We start from the raw sequence: 23,631 nt of genomic DNA, 5'->3' as shown, positions 1-23,631 counted from the left end.
AATATATTGAGAAATGTAAACAGCCTTCTACATCAATATTTAGGAAAGTTTTATGGGCAATGCATACAGGAATTTATTTTTTAATTAAGATATTACTAGCCATACTTACTATTTAATCAAAGTTCTCTTTTAATTTGTTGGGGATTTTTTGCTATAGAGAATGGGGAACAGGAGAAAAAAAAAAAAAGATTAAGTGACACCTTTGTTAGTTTCTGTTGTAAAAGGTAAGCTAGCAATAGCCACCAAAGCCAAGATTTTTAGATCCCCCTCCACGAGTTTACTCCTATGACAAATTAACACTCTTTCCAAAGACTACACTGAGTTAACACAGCCATATAAATTCTGTTTGGAAGCAGCTGGCTGGTCAAATAGCACATGCGTAGCCCTGCATTACTCCCAGCATGTGCTACTCTTTGATATAATTCCCATTAGGCAAACGATGTGGAGTTAAAGCTGCAGTTGGTTCTTTGAAGGGTATATCATTACGGGATAAAAACAAAAAATTCAAAGGATCAGGGTTTTAATATGGCACAACCCATTTTCTAAATAAGTTTCTAAAAACATCTGATGAGCCTGCCCATTGATTTCCTTGCAGAAGGCAAAACACTTCTTGTACACATACTACAGTATTTCCAATCAAATAATCTTTAAAAATGGCTTATGTAAATAATAAAGTCTCTTATTGTAAGTTACATCCGATTCCAGTATGAGATTTTATTTTATCCTTTCCTTTTCTTTTCCTTTTTAAATTAAACTTTGCTCCATAGAAATATCAGGAGTTACACGTGGTGGAATAGGGTAGGGAGTTCACCCACAAAGCTCTCTCACTGACTAGGCAGTGATGACAGGATTTGTTAAATATGCATTTTCTCACCTTAAAGGTATCTCACTGGAACACTCTGAGCGCAAGAAGAAAAAGTAATGGTCTCTTGGCAGCACATATAAACTGCCATTATTGTGATGAAACATTAAACCACAAGCAGCTGCCAGAGCGAGACATGCTTATGTAAAGGAGTACATTTCTTCAAGTGTTTTAGCTTAAACAGATACTGAAGTCAAAAGAATTGAAGTAATTTTAAGAATCGCCTCCTATGCCAGCTTTCACCTCTTTTATATGTATGTTACAATAACATTACTGTGTTTCTGGAGTAAGGGTTTGGTTGTCTATTTTTTTCGAATCTTTGGGAGAAAAGATTAAATTGAAAAGAAATTAGCTGTCTTCTGCTTCATACCAGCATAGTAGTACAGAGTTTTTAAAATCCTGGATCAAAATTACCTTATGCAATTTTGCATTTGCCAAGCCTAGTGCCAATCCATCGAAGAAGGATTTCCTTCATTTAATTTTGGGCATTTACATAAGTGCCTTAAGTTGGGTCACTGGAATTATTCCCCCTCATTCCCCATCCCATCTCAGTCCATTCAGCAGGCTGATCCTATAATCTAATTTCACAAAATAAAACTCCACTTTCTCCTCCTCTGAAGCAGCAAATATTATTGACACAGCTTATTTTCATGGAGGCTTGATCTACAGGGGGTTAATATTTTAGAACTTCTGAGTAAAATTTGCAATCACAGTAGGAAAAGCTGAAGAGGCACTTAACCGCAGGGAGGCCTCACTCTCCTCCCATCTTTGTGACATTAGAACTATCCAAACGCAAGATACCATGCAGGCAATATTTTTTCAAGTTTTTCTTCTGAAAAAAAGGAGGGAAGGAACAGGGTACGGGATACCCTGGAAGAGTTTCCTGTTACAAATAAAGGTTTTGCTACAAGAACATGCAACTATTGATGTACGCCCACACAGCCTGGAGTTTTGAACAGAGTTTCAGCAAATAATGAACTTTATCCCTTTCAAGCTGTTTTAGAGATGAGTTCAAGACCCGGGTTATCAGACTCACTAACATTTATAGATGAAAAGGATAAGAACTGATGATGAAAATTGCCATTTTTCTCTTTACATACCAGAAATGACTAAACATGTGCAGAGTCATAACAAACTTCAGCAATGGAAAAAACCTGCAAAATGAAGTGCTTTTGCAAAATAGCTCCCTCTTCAGTTTTCTTTCAATTTGTTCCTGCTCATTTATACAAAAGACTATTCTTCCATCAATACCACCAGAAGACATTTGGAAAAACTGTGTTAGAGTCAAACTGTATTTTAGTTGTCATGGGCTTGTCCTCCTCAAAGTTTAAAGCCAGAAGATACCATTATATCATTTAATCAAATGTTTATGGGAGGCTATTCAATTCAGTTCACTTAGCCAACGATAGTTTGTATAGAACAACCTTCCAAAAGCTTGCCCTGTTTGAAAATACCAGCATGTGAATATCTAACACCTCCCACTATTACGCAACCCATATTTTGATTTAATAATTTTGTTTCCATAAAGATAATTGCAAGCTAACCGTGAAACTTCAGTCTTCATTTAGATGAACTGGACAAACGTAATAATATATCATGAACAGCTAAGTAAAACACATTACAAACACTATTAATTTGATCAACCAAACTTATTTTCCATATAATCGTATCTATTCGAAGACCATCCTAGGCCAGATGCATACTGGGCAAGCATCGCTGTGACCACTAGAGTTTTCCTTTAGCCAGAGCTGTTTTCAAAATAAATTATAAATTTTACAAACAGTAACCTGCAAATGATAAAACACACATCAGACAAAGATTTCCTACTCACTATGCTGTGAGGTTAACCCATTACCTTTAATAGTCCCAAGGATGTAATCTATTACTAATGGCATGAGTACCCCAACCTCCTGCCCTACATAAATACTCTTTTTATATATATAAAATACATTAGTAATAGGCTACCAGTCCTTAATAATGAACTATTTAATACAGTCATTAAAGTGGTAACATTTAATAGATAAATAAGTAAAGCGTCACTTGGATTCCAAAAGTTTTCTTCATTTTGCCATGACAATTATATTCACTGGATAATTTTTCTCCCAACTCAGCAACAGCCACATTTGTCTCCAGTCAAATTATTCATAATTGGAAAGAGTAAACTATGATCAAGCTGGGAAATGTAGTTTGCGAGTTTATCAAGGGACTTTCTGAGCATGCATCTAATTTACAAGAACTTGGCCTTTCAGAAAATACTTGTAGCTATTTGTACATTCAGAGACAAGAACACAAAACCAGGATTGTAAAAATCAAACACAGCAAATTTTTGCTCAGGGTTCCTAACCGATAAACAGCTAAATAGCATATATCAATACTAAGATGTACTGATACTTCAAAACAAGCTAAGAATTTACACGTGGAAATGCATAAATAAACCTAAATTGAAAGTCAGCTGTAATACATCCACTTGTTCCTGGATGGAAAACTCCCTTCACTTCAGAAAGGGGAACTAAGCCAGCATTGCCACAGTCGAGGAAATTGCCACTTTCTCTCAGTATTTGCAAGTTCCTATGACATAACAGCTGTAACTTAACACAGGGAAGATTTCTCTAGTTATACTGGGGTGTGAGGGTGTGTGGGCAGAGTTGGGGGGATTTTTTTTTTTATTATTATTTTACTTTAATCTTATTTTGGATTCCAGTTTATTCTTAAGTCTTCTTTTCAAGTATCCCAAACTTGTTTCAGATGTAGTATTTTATCCAACTAGAAGAAATTATGCTATTAGCAATATGGAAAGAGCCCAGCTAAGAAGTCTGCTTAATTTCTCTACAAAATAAGATCCTTTTTCATACACGATAAAGAAGTTTAACCATGAAATTTTCAACATTAGGATGACTGCACTGCTTATGAGCAGGACAGGCAGGTATGTTTCTCATTGAAGAGTGACATTCTTCATACAAGGCTCTCCATTTGGTTCCTTGTAAGTATAGAGAAAGGAAACGGCTAGTTACAGAGAAAGTAGTATGCGTTCATGTAAATCAAAGGTGACACCAATCTGTAGATCAAAACTGAATTAACCTCTGCAGGCAATTTTACTTCTAGTATTTAAGCTTTATTTTCCAGCAAATTAATCATTTAGAATTTAAATAATTTCATTTGTTTCACTAGGGAGATCACATGCCTTTTCAAAAGACTCAGGCCCTGTCAATAATATGGTTTATTTGAATTCTAGAAGGGGGTGAGGAGCAGGGTGGGGAAAGAGGACAGGCCTTAATTCACTGCAAGGAGCATTCAGATAGTTCGGTGATCAGATCATAGAAACCTTTATGGAACAAGACATTCCAAGAAATGCTGCCAAGATCTCAAGTGTTTACAATGCTTCAGATGCATTGAATGGTTACACTAAACTTCAATTGCACTAGAAGAACACATTTCTACAAAAGAAGTGAGCCCTATCTTACGGGTACCAGAAGAACTCTGAGAGTCTTGATGTTTTTCCCTTGTCAGAAAAGTTATATTGTAGAGCTTTAAGCGTGTCCAAGAGTTTGGTCAGACTAAATGTATTCACAGTAAATAAAGTATTTCTGGATTCCATAGAACTTATTTTATGAGTGGCAATGACTATAGGTTGGTAAAGGACTCTGGCATTCTATCAACCTTTTACACGTCTCACACTGGACAGTATTTTTGTTTGTCCAATAAAAAGGAATTAGTCATGCAAGTTTTCGATCCAGAAAGAGCTGCCCTTACCACTGTAGAAGATGCCAGGTGGCATTTCAGGGAACAAGCTCTAGGGAAGTCCATATCCATCAGAAAGAGCGTACATCAGCATGGACTGAAAACTGCACGTCAGAAGCTATGAAAGCGAAACAAATTCCCTCCTTGACCTTCTGTCAATACAAGACCTTTGCAACCATCAGCAGACATCTGCTAAAATAAAACATCCTTCTTCCCACCGTCTCTTCCCTCACACAATACACCTCTGATTAATATCTGTTTTCTTTGGAAGCGCATTCCTTCCTTCCTGTCTTTGCCCAGGGGCTGCAAAGAGAAGTCAGAGAAAAGAGGGCACCTGTCCCTATGGAGAATAGACTGCAATGTCTATGCACTCAGAAGACACAGAATAACTTCAACACTGAATACACACCTTTGCAAAATCCACATCACACTGGGCAGGAAAAAGCTACCTACTTGTCTTAAAACAAAAAAAAAAGCCCAAACTATGGACTTAAAAAGGAATCAAGAAGGAAATGAGTCATGGGGAAAATTTCAGGGAAATTTCACATGAAAAGGAAACCCATGAGCAATTTCATAAAATTTTCCATGCTCAGTCATTCCCCCTCACACACCCTTTCTTTTTTCTTTCCCAGAGGCTTAATGGAAGAGGACAAGCCTCAAAATACTTTTATTTATCCTGCTATTAGAAGGAGAACAAAACAGAGAACAGACCACAGTATGCTCTGACACCCTGAAAATTTGTCTTTAAATTCATGGAATTTTAAAAAAAGTAAATGCATTGCATCAAGAACTGGCAACTACCAGCATTCAAAAACCATGAATCAGATTGCCAAAAAAAGCCAAACACATTAAATAACCATTCCACTTCCAGTTTTCAGACATGCTGTCAGGAAATGAATGGTTTCTTTCTTGTTCTACGTCAAATGGGCAGGTGGAAAATTCCCAAGCACATTATTCTCATGGCTATGTTCTCAATCAGCTGGAAAGCAAGTGTGTCAAAGTCCCAATAAGGTAATTTGGATTTATGTCTTAGTTCCTTCCCTGATGCTCTGAGCCAGCCTTCTATCTTTGCTCCTGCACTAAAGAAACTAAAAACTTGTGATTGTTCAGACACAGAAGGGGAAAAAAAGTCCCTATAGATGAAAAAAGATCTTCAACAGCCTACTACAAATTGGCTTTGCTTAAGCAAATTATCCTCTTTCCTTTGTAAATATCTTAAATCATCACCTAATTAAAGAAAGAAAAGCAAGCTGCTTTGCTGTTCCAGGTCAACATACTTTTTTTTTTTTTTAAAACAGAGAACACAATAGTTTTGAGAACAGACAGAAACACCAGCTGTAAGCTCTAAAGGACAGTGATCTTCCTAGCTTCAGAAGACTGAGGCACAATTCTCTGCTCAAAACATTTACCTGTTCACATGCTTACAACCTTTGCAGCTTCTAAACAGCACTCAGATTGTCTCGATTCTGAACAGAGCTCAAGAAAAGGCTTTCACAAGAAAAGTTTACCACAAACAGTCTGCAGGGTAATTTGTTCGAATCAATTCAGAACAAGAAAAATTGAGTCCTCATGCAAAACAGATTTTTCCAGGAGGCTCATTTCATCGCTACTGAAATGACATCGTGTTTGCCTCTAGAACAAGCATGGTTTTCCAGGAGTCTTCCAATAAGACATTGCCTGGACTTGATGAATCAAATTTTCTATTTTTTGCACTCTCCAAATTAAAAAAACAAAACAAACTATATTAGCAATCAAAATAGGAGCAGAAGCACGGGAACCAAGAAGCTCTTTTCTTAAAGAGATATGGTCCTCAGATTCCAGACTGTGTCTCAGTTTGGGTGGCTGTTCCTTCTGGTTTATGAATTCCAGTCTGACAGTCATTGACCTGGAAATCCGTGCCCTTTGGAGAATGGTCACAAAAAGGATCCTCAAAAAACTTCTTAAGGAGGTCACAAGTTCTACCATGACTCACATGGGTAGAAATGGTTTCAAGGAATGAATTATTAGGTCTTTGAATGTGTCACGGCACAGTTCACGCACAGTCATTGCATTATACAGATCAATCGTGTAGTTTGAATGCATAAACCCAGGCAGCAGAACTTCCTCTAGTAAATCCACTGATGAAGAAATAGTTCTTTCCTATCACACATATGAACATGATTAAGTTCAATGAGTTGTTGATATAAAACACCTTTGTGAAAAAAAATTCTCTTTAAACTCTCACAATAGTGAATTCATTGTAACTCCAAGAATTTCAACTAAAATAAGAATGACCTGTAGAAAACAGCAGCACATGTGACTCAAGACAGACAATCAAGCTGCAGCCAGCCACCAGCATTCCCCAAGACAAAGAACTGACCTTGTGAACTCCGTTAATGGTTGCCACATACATCTGGCATAGAAGAAACCCCAGACACTCTTCTATAGCGGCAGATAACATCCAGATTATTGGTCTAAAAACCTCCTTCCTGTCCCTCAGTGTTAGTTTCTCATCCTGCTTCTAGCAGTGGTCTTTGGCCCTTCAGTTGTATTAACTCATTCTGCCAGCACAGCCTTGGTTTCTAATCCCACCTCTGGTCTGCTTAACACTGATTCCTGGATCTCACTGCATACCATATCCCCTTCACCTACCTACTACTTCTGATCATGTCACTGAAGCTGGAGGAGGGACAAGCAGGCATGGACCAGAGAACCTCTAGCCTCGGATCACTCGCCCTGGAGCTTGTATCCCCTGCTTTTCCAGTTCTCATAACAGTATTTCATCCAGTCTGTCCTAAACTACAGGATCTACCCACTTATGTCCCAGTTAAGATTCCTCACAATCAAGTAAAAGAGCAGCAAGTAGCATCAACCCAATCAATACCCTAGAAACAAGAATAACAGCTGAGCATCACCCAGGACCTAGCATATGCCCTAGAACTTCTTGCGACCTTCAGAGACGAGGAATAAAACATTAACAGTCAGATAAAAAGTACACCCTTTACAGTACTTGTTCTCTAGTATTTTCATTATGGCATCTACTCTGAATTAGATCAGAGACTGAAAAAGAGTCTGGTTTATTTTGTGGATTCTTTGGGAAGTTTTGTTATTATTCTGGGACAGGGAACTAGAGGAACATTTACAAAAAACCTGGCAAGAAGTGGCAACACCCACTTTTCCTTTGTTATTTTGGCCCCCATTGCTGATATTTTTGGATTTTCATTCTGGAAAAAGGAGAAAGATGAGGAATTGTCTGAAAGAGTGTTTGCTGGGCTGCTTGCCCTCAGAAAGTTGGAAAATTGCCCAGGCTGAAGAAAGAAAGGATTCTATAAACTCAGATCTGACTTGTGTTTAACAGAACAACATTTACAGAGAATAAATATTTACAGTGTCTTGACCTAAGAGACTTTGTTATCTTGTATGGTGTTGAAGAAAGAAATGATCAGTGGAAAAAACACAAAAATTGCCAAACTGAATCAGCAGAAGTCCACCCAGTCATCCTGTCTGACAGTGCCTTGAACCATGCACTTCATACGAAGGTGCAGGAAGAAAGCCTACAGTAGGCAATGATGGCAAGTTTATTCTTAGTCTCTGTTAACCTTTATCTTAAGCCATAAAATACATGGGTTTATATCCTTCTCAATATTACTCATTCATTAGTAGGCTGATCTTGTCTTCTATATAAACAGACCTAATCCCTTTTTTCTATCAGCAATCTTTAAAGCCGCCTTCATTGTTGCCGAGTATCCAAATCCGTAACAGAAAAGGGCTGACAGTAGCCAGACAGCTTGCCCATTCGAGCAACAAAGGTACAAATCCCACCCTTGGTTTCACTCAACTATCAGCAGGTAATCAGTCAGAAGGGAGATGATTAAAAGCCTGTAACCTTAACGGTAAACGACCAGTGATTCTCATCACCACTCTCCACCCTCTCCTAGAACGTTTAAAATTAAAAACTCTAAACTCTGTATCTTGTTCTAAGGAAAATTTCCCGTTTTATGGAATATCTTACTAGAAAGCTCTCTTAGGCATGAACAGCACCTCAGATCATGTAAAGCAACTTCAGGGAAGGCTTCAGGGAACACAGTATTAAAGAGGAAGAAAGTAGTAAGGAGGAAATTAGATCTTACATTTGGGATTTGTTCAGTTATTATAGAGCAAGGGATGCTCTTGAGAAGCTGCCTCTCCAAACCAGAAAGATCTTGTTGAGCTAGCCAGCCGTCCAAGGTGGCAACCACTAAGATTTAATCAGCCTTTAACTGTTGGAGGAAGTTCCCGACCTGCCGCAGCAACAGCGGGATAGGAACAGGAGAAAGGAAGGACACAGTCATATTAATAGGCGCTGCTGGCATGACCTTTAAAGAACAGCTGGGAGGTACCAGCTTAAGACAGCAGAACCAGTATGAACAATCATGTAAAAAGATCAAGTCTGCAATGACTCCTTGTCAAAAAATTATTTGTAATCTTATTCAGTCTAGGTTGCTAACACCACAGGGGGTGTAAAGAAAAGGAAAGACAGACGCCAACTAGTGAAGTCTAGTCTAACAAAACAAAAATATGTATTCCTGTTGCATTATTTAAAGTATAATTTATTCATCACCACCACGGACTATGAAATGTCTGAGCAACTTCGAGAGCACAGAGAAGCCTTTTTTCCTGTCCAAAATATGAAGAGTATAACACACGCAACTGGCAATCACTATTTTATACAATAACAATGCAATACTATGATTCACTTGCATTAAGTCTGACTAAATATGTCATTACCTTTAAATAGAAAATGCAGCTAATAATTTCAAAACTAAAAATAGAAAGATATATGATGTGAATCCCATGTGATTTACTCCTAATTTGAATATATTATGCTGTCTTTCAAATGTTTTTGTAGGTGCTTATCAGCTTTGCTTTTTTACTTTTTCCACTCATGTTTGCGTTATTTTTTTTTTGCTTACCAAGATAATAACCTCTACTTACAGAAACGCCTTTCTAGAATTTTATACAAAAAAGGACTATATCACTACACTACTACAGTAACCATGCTGATATGAAATGTAGATGCCATTGTAGCTGAAGAAAATCAAATGGTAGAGAAGATGATAATGAAATATGTGGGAGCAAATATGCAAATAAACCCTTTTTAATGAAAGGAAATAGTACTAAAAGTCTTCTAAAAATGTCAGCTAGGGGAACTCAATAAAGGTCAAGACACTTTGAAAAGGACAAGTTAATCAAAGATTTTCTGTATTTACTGTCTTTTGTTCCATAATTCAGCACAATGTACTCTAGGTTACTTTAAAGCTAAGAAGTGACCTTTCTTGCCAACATTCACTTTCATTATCCAGAAGTCCCGAGTTTTGCTTGAAGAAGCTGAACAAACCTATTGATGTGTAAATTGTCTAAATCCACACCCTGTGGGATACAGTGATGTGAGTCTCCAAAACCACTACTTAGATGATAGAACTTCACCAACATGGTTACTTTTCACTGTTCTTGCGTAAACCAAAATAAACAACAGGTGGGGAATGACCCCAGAACTCACTTCATATATTTTAAACAGCCTTTAATGTTGCCGTTCCCACCACTAGAAAATGAAAATAGGTGGGGCAAATATTTTAGTGCCAATAAAAATGTTTCATTTAACAACAAAATGTGTGTCAAGAAGGCCAATTAAAATGTACAGTCACGTTTTGAAGTCACTGAATTTAGAGCCACTCCAAACTTGTGAAAATAAACAAGCATTTCAAAATAGGAGCATTTTCATTACAAAAGTGACAAGCAGATTTCCATCACCTAAAGGAAAGTGACTTGTTAATCTTTTTTTTTTTTTAAACTGTCACTCTCGAAAACAAAATCAAGAATGAGAGAAATTGTTTTTGATAACTATGCACGCTCTTGAAACCTCTTTTTTTTTGTGGCTTAACAACCACATTTTCCTGTGTTTAAAGTGCTTCTCCCCCTTATAGCACAAGACCATTACACAAGAGGAGAAACAGCCTATAGCAAAACAGAGTACGCAGCAAGTGCTTCTGTCCTTCCTCCGTCAGGAAAGAAAGTTATTTTCCTGTGGTGGCTTAGTTACAGCATACACTTAAACTGCTCTAACAGCAACTAAAACTACTGCTTTAGTTCTCAATTCACACGCTTCTTAAGACTTAAAAGAGGAAAGGAACTGTGTTTCCCAAATATCACCCCTTATTCTGCAACTTAGTTTAAAGTAAGTATTCATCTCCTCTGAAGCTGATGAGACCTTTAAAGGAATAAATAAGGTATCTTTTATTTTAAGGGGAATCATCTTCCCCCGCAAATCACCTACGGGTGACCCCAAACCAATAAAGATTGTATGACATTTGCACAACAGAATCACACAGAATGGCTGAGGTTGGAAGGGACCTTTGGAGGTCATCTGGTCCAACCCTCCTGCTCAAGCAGGACCACCTACAGCCTCCCCAAGACCGTGCCTAGTCAGCTTATGAACCTCTCTGAGGGAGACTCCATAATCTCCTTAGGCAACCTGTGCCAGTGTTCCCTGACCCTCCCAGTAAAAAAGTGTTTTCTGATGTTCAGGAGGAACCCCCTGTGTTTCGGTTTATGCCCATTGCCTCTGGTCTGGTCACTGGGCACCACTGAAAAGAGCCTGGCTCTGTCCTCTCCCTTCGGGTATTTATGTACGTTGACAAGATCACCCTCCCTGAGCCTTCTCTTCTCCAGGCCGAACAGTCCCAGCTCTCTCAGCCTTTCCTCATACATCAGATGCTCCAGTCCCTTCATCATCCTTGTGGCCCTTCACTGAATTCTCTCCATTTGTGTCTAGTATGTGTTTGTGCAGGGTCTCAACCCTGAAAGTTTCTGGAAGCATCCAGAGTGTCCTTATTAGGTGGGAAGTTAAGCCCCTGAGCATCCCTTCACCTGTTGCACAGGGTTTCTACAAGCAGCAGAAAGAGAGCTTATGGCCTTCCAAATTCAGCATAAGGGGGTTTCCGTCTTTAACCACTAGAATTATTCCTTTGGTCCTGGTCCTAACTCAAACCAGGTCAACTTTTAAGAAACTCTGAATTATGCCAACAATTCTGAAAATACCTCCCTGCCAGCTGCAAAATTTAGAGACTATAAAATCACTCAAAAATTCATCAGTCCTCAGCTCCATTTCAAACAGTTCAAAACTTCATGAAGTAAATGTTGGTTTTGCAATATTGTAAGTCTGAGAAAAAAGTAAGAGGTTAAAAGACAAAACATGAAGATCAAAGACAACATTTTCACGCCAACCACTGACAAAAATAAACAAGAGGAGGGAAGCAGGTGAAACTGTTTCCTATTTTAAAGCTTTTTAGAATGTGTATAAGGTCTCAGTAGTTCTCTGTTATAGTATGGCCTAACAAAATTATTTAAATTTGCTTTGGGAAAAGGTAAATATATTCCAAAACAAAACGAAAGAGTTCACTGATTTTCCAACATTTCTCTCTCACTCTCTCCACATTTTAGTAAGAGGACCCAATACCAAACATCTAAGTAGACTAGAAGTCATGAGCAACGACTGAAAGATCCTTTTCATTTATTGATATTAAGCCTTTACTTTTTTCACTATGCTTTCCAGAGCCATTTACAGTATCCTGCAGCATGCAAAAAGAATATAATAGACAAACAGAACGAGAAGTTATTTGATAAGCATTTCTTCGGATGTCAGAATTTTTAATAACTAACATTGGGGCAAAGAAGAAAGAGATTAATGGTGATAGAGCAAGAAATAGAGAAAGCCATTCTAGTAAACTCAGCACCAACGCCCTGGCATTGCTTCAAGCTTCAGTTGGGCAGCTGCTACAGACACAGCTTCGCATCAATCACTTTCTGCATCTCAAAATGTTGATAAACTGGAAACTCTGAAGGGGTTTGGCAATGGAAAAGCATCTACACAAGTGTAATGAACAAAACAAAGAAGAACTTGCAAAACTAGCTTTGCACAAGATTGCTCTTACAGGATTCTCCACCCAACAAATACACCTTATGACTTATACTGGTGGGATTTTAGGTATTTTACGGGAAATAAGAAATTTAAAGTAATCTAAAACCTCTAACAGCCTAATCTTAAGCCTTTTTTACCGGTAACAGATTCTGAGCTTCAAGTCAGATTTCACTGCATTAGTCACTAAGGAAAAAATGTAATAATTTCCTGATATTTCACTGAAATTCTTAGAATAAACTACAACAAAAATAAATGATAATCCATTTTAGAAGGAATATCAGAAAAGGATTCTCCTCCAATTGTTCAGGAACGCTAGGGATTTAAAATATTTCAAAATGGCTGGCTGCAGTTCAACACAACATGGCTAATGGGACTCATCTATCAATTGTCCCATAACACTTAAGGTAGTCAAATAATTTCTCTTTATAACTTTCCATCTCTAGCTTCTATGCTGTCAGATAAAGATATCGAACATATAGATGGAAAATTACATCAAGATATATCATAACTGACCCTTTTAAACTGAAAGTAGGCTTTTCTATGCATTTAGAACCAGCTCAACTCAGATGCAAGATGCCCTATTAGAGAACATCTACAATCTGCAATTTTGTTAAAGTTGTTATACATTTTGATAATATAATTTAGTCACTTTCTATTATATAGGACATAACAGAAATATCTTTTGTAGCAATAACTCCCCCCCACCCCAAAGTTCTTACTTTAGAAGTACATAGAGGAGTATTTTTTTTCTCACTGGCATGGAATTCAGGGCATTAAATGTAATTTGTAACCAGATATATCCAGAGAAATGATTACTGTGTCCTCAATCAACAGCTAAAGAAGAGATTTAACTGACCATCAAACAAAGTAAACTAGGTTAAAACTAAAACTCCCAAGCTTCACACCTCATTCAAAATGCATCTCTCCAGTTATCCACCTGTAAAGATGTCTGCTAGTTCATCAAATAAGCTTTGTCTCATTCTAAACACCATAAAAGACTAAGATATATTTAAATCAAATAACTTCAAGTACATTTTCAGGCTTAACTTCACTGTGAAAGCCAACACAGATTGGGCAAACCTGTCTATCACCAATTAGACAGTAGAAGTCAATCAATGCATAGTGGTTCAGCATTAATTTCTCAGAAGAAAGGCACCCTGATCAACATCATTCATCTTGATTGCCAAAGCATCAGACTGAAATCGAAAAAAAGCCGTCCTAGATGGCTAGTACAATTTTCACAAGAGTTACTATAAGGAAAATTTTCATACGTGAATTGACAGATTAGAAGAGGCTATTTTCCTCTTGCTTCTCCTTGGAACAATAACCATATGCTCAATCACACATCTGTAAATACACAAAGAACTATTTCACTCTGGACAAAAGCAAGATTTAAAGTGAGATGCATAAAGTAGGATCTGTATAATTCAGTCAAACTGCAGAATCATTTACGATTGTTAACTGCTTTGCAGAAATAACTTGGAATACTGACAGATTTTTTTTCTAGCCCTGACATGATTAGTGGTCTTGATACTATATTCAGGAACTCAGTCTAGTTACTTCTCTTTAGAGTCAGCATTGATCTCAGATATCCATCATTTTGCATACGATAAAACAGATTGCCAGTAAAGCAGAGTCTCAGACTACAGATGAAGTGATTCTGTGAAAGTCTAACATATGACAGCTAGTTTCAGCCTGAAAAGCATCAGACCATCAGAATTTACATGAGGGAGAATATTACCTTTGGTAAGGGGTCATCCACAGCATAATGACACTCTGCTACACCCACAGCTTAAAGATATGGGCATTCAGCACCACCCAGCACACTGTTAATGACCTGTCACCTTCATATCACAGTCAAAAAACACTTGGGATACTGAAGTTGCACAATCAAACACACAGAAATTATAACACACCAGAATTAAGGCCATTCCTTCCTTTCTGCTTGATTTTTTTTTCAAACAGGAACCCTGCCTCATCCAATACAGGTGCTTTGACAGCAGGGTTAACAGGGAGAATTTACTCTGTATTTCTTTTTCCCCTTCTCATAGTACAGTGCTAAAATTAGCCTAAGCTATTAAAATCCTAGGACAAAATCGCCCTCCCCCCCCTTTTTTCCTCTGTATTATGCTTATTATACTACTATCTGAAAGTGTTATATGTCAGTAATTTATTCTTACAACAGATTCTACTTATATTTTCATAACTCAAGATCCACAGTACAAAGTATAAGAATTGTGTCTGTCTATGTCTGTCTAATCTGGAGCATTTCCAGACTAATTTTTTTCCAGAATATTTGTCACTGTGCAGTACATCACATGCACAATTCACAGTTGCTATTAGCTTCAGTAGCAGCTGTGAAACCTTTGCATTCTTTATTTTGTAGGTGTCCAACTTGAAACCTTACTATTCAATACAAAGATCACAATTAGTCATTGTTAATAACAAAGTTATGGATCTTGCTTATCAAGCAAAAAGCAAAATCCAGTTCTTGAGAGTGGCATTTAACTAAAGAAACCTTCAGATGACCATCTTCTTCAGTCCTTTACTCAGTTCAGTATACAACACCAACCATGTGCAACAAGCAAAATGCGTTCTACAGACCGCATTCCTTAAATCTTTAAGGCATTCCTAAAATACAAGCCATCCTGAACAGTAAGTTTTTTTTATGGGGAAAAAAGGTAATGTGCTAATGGAATTACAAACCGTCAATTCAAATGTAGAGATGCAGGTGACATTTAAAGATGTAGCCCATATATCATTTGGTACTTATGTTTCTGCTGATATTTTAACCAAGTCTAAGATCACGAGCCCAGCGTGAAGAAAATTTTGGGGAACAACAGCCGCTCGTATCTAATGGCAATCATGTAACTTGAGAAATGTAATTTTAGTATTTTCAAAGAACAAAAGAAAACACACTGAGCTTCATGAATTTCCAGAAAATAATTATAATGAAAACATAGGATATCTTAAAAAGAGGAAGACCTAGCATTCCCATGTACAATATTAATGCTTTTTCTGAAATCAAAAACTCAACACTTGAGTAGGCTGTGAGGGGCTGTGGGGAGACCTTATAGCAGCCTTCCAGTACCTGAAGGGGGCCTACAAGAAAGCTGGGGAGGGGCTGTTTGCAAGGGGATGTAGCGATAGGACAAGGGGCATTGGTTATAAACTAGAGCAGGGCAGGTTTAGATTAGACATCAGGAAGAAGTTCTTTACAGTGAGGGTGGTGAGGCACTGGAACGGGTTGACCAGAGAGGTGATGGAGGCCCCATCCCTGGAGACATTCAAGGCCAGGCTTGATGAGGCTCCGGGCAACCTGATCTAGTTAAAGATGTCCCTGCTTACTGCAGGGGGGTTGGACTAGATGGCCTTTAAAGGTCCCTTCCAGCCCAACACATTCTTTGATTCTATGATATCTTAAAAAGAGGAAGACCTAGCAGTCCCATGTACAATATTAATGCTTTTCTGAAGTCAAAAACTCAACATTGAGCGACATAAACCATAACATCTCAGCATCCCCTTCAACCTCTTTACCCAAATAAAAAAAATAAATAAATAAAATGGAGCATTATCTAGAAAGGTACCAGATATAACTGTTTCTGTATTTGCTGCATTTCAGGGTGGATTTGATAGTATCAACAGACTAATGGGGAAAAAGAGCAAAGTGGTAATTAAACCAAAAGCTTACATTTCAAACCACTACAGTAAATCTGCATATTGAGTTTACAACTCCATAAAGCCAGCAGGATAGACTGGATTAAAGAAAGAGTAAATCCTATCATATTTAATGTTTCAAATGCCCGATTCAGGTTCCTTTTTATATGCACTTCACTATTTTCCTCTACAGAAGCAAAATAATGCCTCCTAGTGCTATTAATTGCTCATAAAAGAACTGATTTTCAAATAAAACCGTTAATATGAAAATCCTGAAACGTAACCTATTTTCTTTTTGATATAAATTCTTCTTCCATCAAGAAGAATCAATGAAAGCAAGCTTATAGAATTTGAAGGTAATAAAGTATAATGACTCCAAGCCTTCCCCCCCGCCCCGTTACATTGTAGTCAGAAATGTCTTTATTGTTCATTAGAGAACAACTTACCTAAGTCAACTTCCTTCTGAAAAAACAAATTGGTGGCTTTTAATAATGGTTGCATTTAGAAGAGGCTTACATAGAACTTCCCTAATCTTCTTCCAGAGCAAAAATAGTTAAGATGTTTTCATTAATCCACTTTTCCTTGACAAATATTTCCTTTACAATGTTTTTAGTATAACTCAACATTGGCTGCATCTTTCTTGACAGCTGGTATTTCCTTAACAGAGAATGTCTCAAATGGCTTATGTATAACATTCTTTCTAAAATTCATTTCCTTTCTGTGTAAGAAGTTAATACACCAGGAGAAAAAAAAAAAGGCAGGAATGTTTCATGCCATATGGGATATAACAGTTCTAGAGTTTTGCTTTAAATTAGCCCAATAATGTTTTTGTAGAAATATTATTAGCATGGCTGTAGCTTAACATTTGGAAAAAAGAAAAATATTTGCCCACAACTTTGCTTCCCTCCAGATCTCATTCCAACATGAACTTCACTTTTATGTTCTAGCTCTTCAGTACATGCTCAGCGGAAATCTGACAGCTTTTAGTAAATTTCAGTTAAGGGAGAGATGTTAAGAAGAAAACAATCACCTACTTAAGGAACAACAGACTGATGGTTCTATATCAAATAGCTCCCCAACCAGAAATGAAAGTTCTTGATAACTTCACTCGAAACATTAAAATCATTCAAGACATTGAAATTGGCAGAAACACATACCATAACCTTTCTCAAGAGAAAGGCAGATATTGAGGTCTTGCAAAAGAAGATGCAACTGCTCCATACTAACACCAAAACCCAAGTTCTTATGAGCTGGGAGACTTGCGCCAGTTGCATGCAGAGGAACTAAGGTCCAATATACAAAAATCCTGGGAATTGGTATCTTTACAGGATATTGAGGCCAAACAAAGGCATTTGCTCTAAATTCTGTAACATAATCCCTGTAAAGTTAGTAAACACTTACCTAAATGGCTGGAGAGCTACAGCAGTAACAGCAGTTTTCAACCGATGAAATACCTGCTGATAATTTCTCTTTCCTCTTGCCATCCTATAAGCATTCATTAAAATATAACTCTTCTGCCAGATCAGATAATTTTCAGCACTGCTGAAAATTTTCTTTCTAAAATATTCTGCAGCCTGTGGAACCCAATGTACAACAATATTTTGCAACTACTATTTTCCATTTTTGGGGTAACTCCTAACCAATATGTCATTTTTGTGATAATCCTAGTAAAAATTATCATCTGTGTTACTACTGTACATATAGAATACATATAGAAATCCAAAGCTACCAGATGGTTTCCTTAAGTTTTAAGGTTTGCTAATTTTATGTTTATGAATAAATGACATGTTTCTAAACTTCAGCAAAAGTCTGTCCTAAATATGCCTTTTTCAGCTAATTCTGTATTTCAAGATGCAGTGAGAGATGATGGACACAGGAAATGTAATCTCACTTTCTTTCTAATATGCAAACTCATGTTAGCATTCTGCTCGCAACGATGATACTTTTTGTTCTGAAAGCAAGCTTAATTCTGCATGCCCGGTGCTCATGATAACAAAGCTACGGGCAAGATACGCAATGTTAGCATTGCATAGCAGTTTGCTTAGCAGATTTTTATGGATGCCTTATATAAAGTTAAAAAAGAAAAAACAGACATATTTACCACCTCTATTTGCCACTGCCTACATATAAAATAAACAAGACTCTGAACACACTTGGGGCTGCAGGCAACGTGGGAATAACTTAAAAGTTTCCCCTAAAAATAAGGGAAATAAGTATTTGCTATAGCCACTTCAGGGGCACAGTGCTGTGCAGAAGGGTGATGGTCTGCTGAGCTGCAAAGGCACAGAGAGAAGGCAGGCCGTAAGAAAATCTTACTAACTTATGACTGACACGATTAAAGCTTACTAAATCCTCTAAACTTTTCATAAGGTTATTTCATTAATTCAAAATAACTGCTATTAGTGTATTTTCAAAGATATTCTGCTGCACATCACGACATACTGTTCTTCAGTAGACTAGCTTACCGCAATTACTTTAACGAAAAAAAACCCTTAATTTTAGCTATTTTCCCTTTAGACAAAAGATAATACATATTCCTGTGTTATCAACAATAATTTTAGCAATATCCCTATTGTGACCACTCAAGCCACATTTGCTTCTGCCTATACTTAATTTCCATTCTACCATAACTACAGAGCCTTTTTCTCAATTTTACAGATCAGCCATCTCTCAAGGTCCTCCAATGACCTACTGTAATAAGAACACACAAAAAATATAGCTGTTTAACCCCTGACATTGTTTCAGGCATTTGTCATTCAAAAACTATTAAGGCAGCAGACATGATAAACACACAGCTTTCTCATTCACTGTCAAAATCGAAATGGGATGTATTATTCAGTCAAAGCATTGTCTTAAAGTGGCATTTTTTTATTGCTTAGTGAAGTTGACGCTGTTCAACACCTAACCCTATATCCAACAGAGGTGCAAAACCAAATGCTTCTCAATATTTAGGAAAGAGACCAAGATTCTTTCTTCAGAGCAGGACTGAGATACAGTAAGTACAATGCCTACCATTATTACAACATAAGTAAAAAAACTTCCTGCAAACAAAGTTTTTACAAAAAATGAGTGTTCTAAGTAAATTTTGGAAATTGGGATCTAAAGATACAACCATTTATGAAAAAAATAATGAAGTATCTATTTTGTAACAAATAGCAGACCCATGCAAGCACTGGAAATAGCGGATAACTGTCAGGATTTTATTTAAAACTTGGTATTCGAGTGAAAATTTAAACCTGATGTTCCTAATAAGAGAACACACTTCTCTGAGCAAAGCCATAATTTCGGGAGAGACACACCCTCTGTCACTTTCAATGGTTAGAAATAGATGAGTCTGCAAAACACTTCTTGTAAATCAGATTGACACACATGTATTTTTCTAAGGAAACCCTAGTGCAAAATCTATCCATCTCGTGGAGACAGCACAAAATGCAGTAAGACCAATCTCTTCCTAAAACAGTCTATCCCCAAAGTTTAGAAAGATCAAACATACACAGAACATTACATTCCATCTTCCTAGATGGTCTGCAATTATTTAAGAGAGATTAAACCAAACCAAACACCCCCTTTCCAAATGGGAAATGCATGCCAATTCCCAGAACATTAATTGTTTCCACTATCTGATGATGAATTACATGTAATTAGTTCACTGGCAGTGCATCGTTTTTACTTGTCCTGAGGACAAATCTACTGACCTGGGCAAGAGACCTTGAAAGAAATTGCTAAAACTGTTTTCTTTTTAAGGGAATTCACTAGTTAGGTTGACAGATTTCATGGTGTTTTCACACTGAAGAGAGAAGACCAGGAGGCAATGCAGGAGGCTGAAAAGAAATGATTAGCCTTACCTTACCAGACTCTACTGATTGGCTCAATACCCTTGGCATGAGCGTATTACCTCACACGTTCCGAAATGTTATACTCAAGAGGTTTTCCATGAGTGGAGAGTTTAAAAAAATAAAAAAATTAAAAATGGACTGACTCCCAATAGAGACTTATCAGGTAAATATTTCTTCTGCTTGTTTTGCTCTTTGAGAAATCTTTTGTAGTTTTCCTCAGCTTTATTAGAGGACCTAGCGATGACTTCCCTGGAGCACATGGCCCCCAACTCCAGCTGATACACAATCTAAAAAATTTACACAGAAGAACTAGGAACAAGCTCCAAGTCCTGACGATGGCCTGAAAGCTGGAAGCCAGTTTGCAGTTTGGTTCACTTTGAAAAGTTAACTTCCATAGATCAGCATGTGGTCACCACTGTCTCCTGGCTTTATCTTACCAGAAGAGTCAAAAGTTGTTTTTCAATGAGCAGAAAACATGTAACTGCTATTCAGTGAGCTGAATGCTTGAGAAATTCCCACCGTACCACATGAATTCTGGGTAAGAGTTAGTCTTGTTTATGAGAAAAATCGTTGAGTGAAATTAAAAAGTGTTTGTTCCATTTAAGTTTCTTAAAAATAATAGCACAACCTGCAACAATTGGAAAAAAAGGAAGCTTTACCAGTCATTGATAAATTTGCTATTGTTTACTATTGCTATAGTATTATAAGCTCTTTCAAAACCAATGTTCTTTAAATTCTAGATCATTAAAATCACAGTAACAAACATGATCTTGATAGCAAATGGAATTGATCAGCTGAACAGACGCATGATTACTGTAAGATTAAGTATTAAAAACTAGAAGGATCTAGTCCTTCTAGCATCTGAATAATAAAATAAAGCACTTGAAAAACTAAGTCAGATTTTGCACAGTTCCATGCCGAAACCAAGACAGTATTTCTTTTCTGTACTGTTTTCACTAAAGAAACAGTACAGAACCGGCGCATCTCATAAAAACACACTGCATTCCATGTAACAGAAATCCACGCAACTCATCTCCCTCTTATGACATTTGTCCTCACGTTTCTCTGTGAAAGCATCTCACCCTACCTGTGATCAGCAGAAATGGTCTATCTGAAGGGAAGTCTGCTGACAGATTGACTCCCTTGATCTCTGAACACGTCGCCAACTGGAAAACTTTCCGGGTATAGCAAAGACGTTTTATCCTGTATTTGGGTAAAAACGACAGAAGATTGGTAGCAGTTTTGGGGGTCTTTTTGCTTGGTTATTTTTAATACTTTTCTAGAAACTGAAACTACCAAATGTTTAGCAGTAATTCAGGGAGTTGTAACAGCCACCTGATAGATTCAATTCAGACTCATTTCCGTTTTTATTTTGGAATACGTATGATGTTGAACATCCTCTACACAAAGCTTAACACTTGCTGTACATCTATTTACATCTTCACGTTACCAATTGAAAATGGTAACTATACCCTGCTTAAAGAAGTACAAGATGACCAATGAAAACTTCAGTAATCTCCAAAACAACGCTCGCATGGAAGTCTGCGAGAAAAGCAAGCATTTTACTTTGTTTTGATGTCGTAACTTAGCTGCTTGATGAGTGGAATTTACAGTTTCTTTCTGAACAGCTACCTTTCAAATTTCAGAAGCACAGCATGAAGCGCTTTCAGTGATATTTATTACAAAGAGACCACTAGTATCAAGTCATATTTGAGCCAGTCTATAAACGTTTTTTGAAAATAAATTGTAAAAACACTTCAAAAGCATTAACCATCTTAAAAACATTCACTTCTACATAAGTTAAATGACATTAGGAGAACCTATTTTTTAAAATATGGCTTGAGCTAATTTTAAACATGGTTGGAAAAGTTTGGCCTACACTGATTAAAATCTATATTTAAATGAAAGGAAAATTTAACCACAGAAACTAGGCTCATTTTAGAAACACAAGCATATCACTGCCAAAGTGCTGTCCTAAGTTTAAATTGCTGTCTGACTAAAACATTATAATTACAAGAAACTAAAATGGATTTCTAAATGTTTCAAGATGAAACAGCCATTGGGTAATTTGCAAGATATGCAATTATCTTCCGAATTCAAACACATAATGCTAATACTCGATCTGAACAAATGCAGGCTGTAGATCGTTCCTCGCATGGAGGTTTGGGAAATCGATGTTAAAAATCAATACCAACAGTAGATAAGAGTAACCATAATGAAACCTAAGAGCAAAATTACCAAGTGATGTGGAATTTATTATTTAGACATAAAGAATTTTCTTTGAGGAAAAAAAAAAGTTTTGAATCTTATCTACTGCTTCTGTCTCTCCAAGAGCTGATCAAGCTAAACAGAGGATTCTCAGCACTTTCATGACTATTAAAACTGTGCAAGCGGCCAGACGAGGCATTTCAAGCAAGCTTTCACATGTAGCAAGACGGTAACATTTTTACCTTCAAACACCAGAGAGGGTCTTCCTAATAGATTTGAAGGGTCATACAGAGTATTTTCTGTTACTTAACAATTAACATTTATATTTGGGTGGAATCATCATCATACTGACCACGCAAAAGTTAAAAGGGGGGAAAAAAAAAATACACACTAGCACTAGCCACAGATCTGTATGTTTGTTTCACGTATAGCCGAAACAAATTCCAGTTACTTTGAACAGTAAGTTAAATCTTGATCTGCGACAACCATTACCAGTCTGACACAAATAACAGTATCTCAGGAAATCAAAGTAACTCCATTCCTGTTTAAAAAATCATGATTGTGCGTACTTGTCAGTACCTGCACTGCCTGCCATTGTTGGTCTTTGATTTAGCAAGAACAGTGCATGGCTTGGTTGTGTTTTGTTTCTTGTTCTCCTGTAAAAGCCTGGGATTTTGGTTATCTTTTGACTCTTCTCGCTCAAACCAGCTCTGTCATTTCAATGGGTTGGTGAAGGAGTACAAAACAATCTATCACTCATATATTAAATCACACCGGAAAATGTGAGCATGTCTGGCGACACAGTAGTTTAAAGGAAGACTTCCATGATTCAAACAGTAATTTTATAAAAGACTAAACTATTTTCAAGAATAATTAATTCTCTTTCTACATGCAACATGTGGTGAGACACATAACTGCTTCATACAGACTCATCAGGCAGTCTATTCATTTAGTCTTCATGGCACCTCTGAAGCTGCCATCAAAAGAGAAGAGCAAATAGATACAGATTTCATTCAACCATGAGATATGCTGGATGTCTTAAAAACAACAAAACCACCGTAAGCTCAAGGAGAAAGCATCTGATACTAAGGAATACCTTTCAGAACCACTGGAATGAAAGCAATACCTGCTCCCTTGCTACCTAAAATAACATAAATAGCACATATTATACCAAAGGATGCCCAAAAAAACCACTCCCTTAAGAGCGATGGGACTTTTAATATCATAGATGCAAAGTCTTAGAAAGGAATGTTTAAAAGCAGCAAGATGAAAAAAAACAGGTTTGTTTCAAGGAATCCCAGGGGATGGGGTGTGCAGAAACAAACACCAAAAAATAAGCCTGATGTCAGATTAAAGGCAGATTCATTTTCTTAAACTCATGAAAGTATAGTGGG

At 37.1% G+C, this 23,631-nt stretch overlaps 1 protein-coding gene across 3 annotated transcripts in view; it reads right to left on the bottom strand.

Moving 5' to 3' along the window:
- LCLAT1 (lysocardiolipin acyltransferase 1) overlaps positions 1-23,631 on the bottom strand; it is a 120,371-nt gene that overhangs the window by 93,516 nt on the left and 3,224 nt on the right. For 2 of the 3 annotated variants that reach the window (XM_074578956.1, XM_074578957.1), the window contains one exon: positions 21,117-21,232. The exons of the other annotated variant lie outside the window; for it this stretch is intronic. The gene's annotated coding sequence lies outside the window, so the exon portion shown is untranslated. The remainder of the gene's footprint in view (positions 1-21,116; positions 21,233-23,631) is intronic. 3 annotated transcript variants of the gene reach the window in all.

This window comes from Larus michahellis, chromosome 3 (assembly GCF_964199755.1).
Source record: "Larus michahellis chromosome 3, bLarMic1.1, whole genome shotgun sequence".
In the NCBI taxonomy this organism is placed as follows: domain Eukaryota; kingdom Metazoa; phylum Chordata; class Aves; order Charadriiformes; family Laridae; genus Larus; species Larus michahellis.
This window is presented reverse-complemented; position numbering and strand designations above follow the sequence as displayed.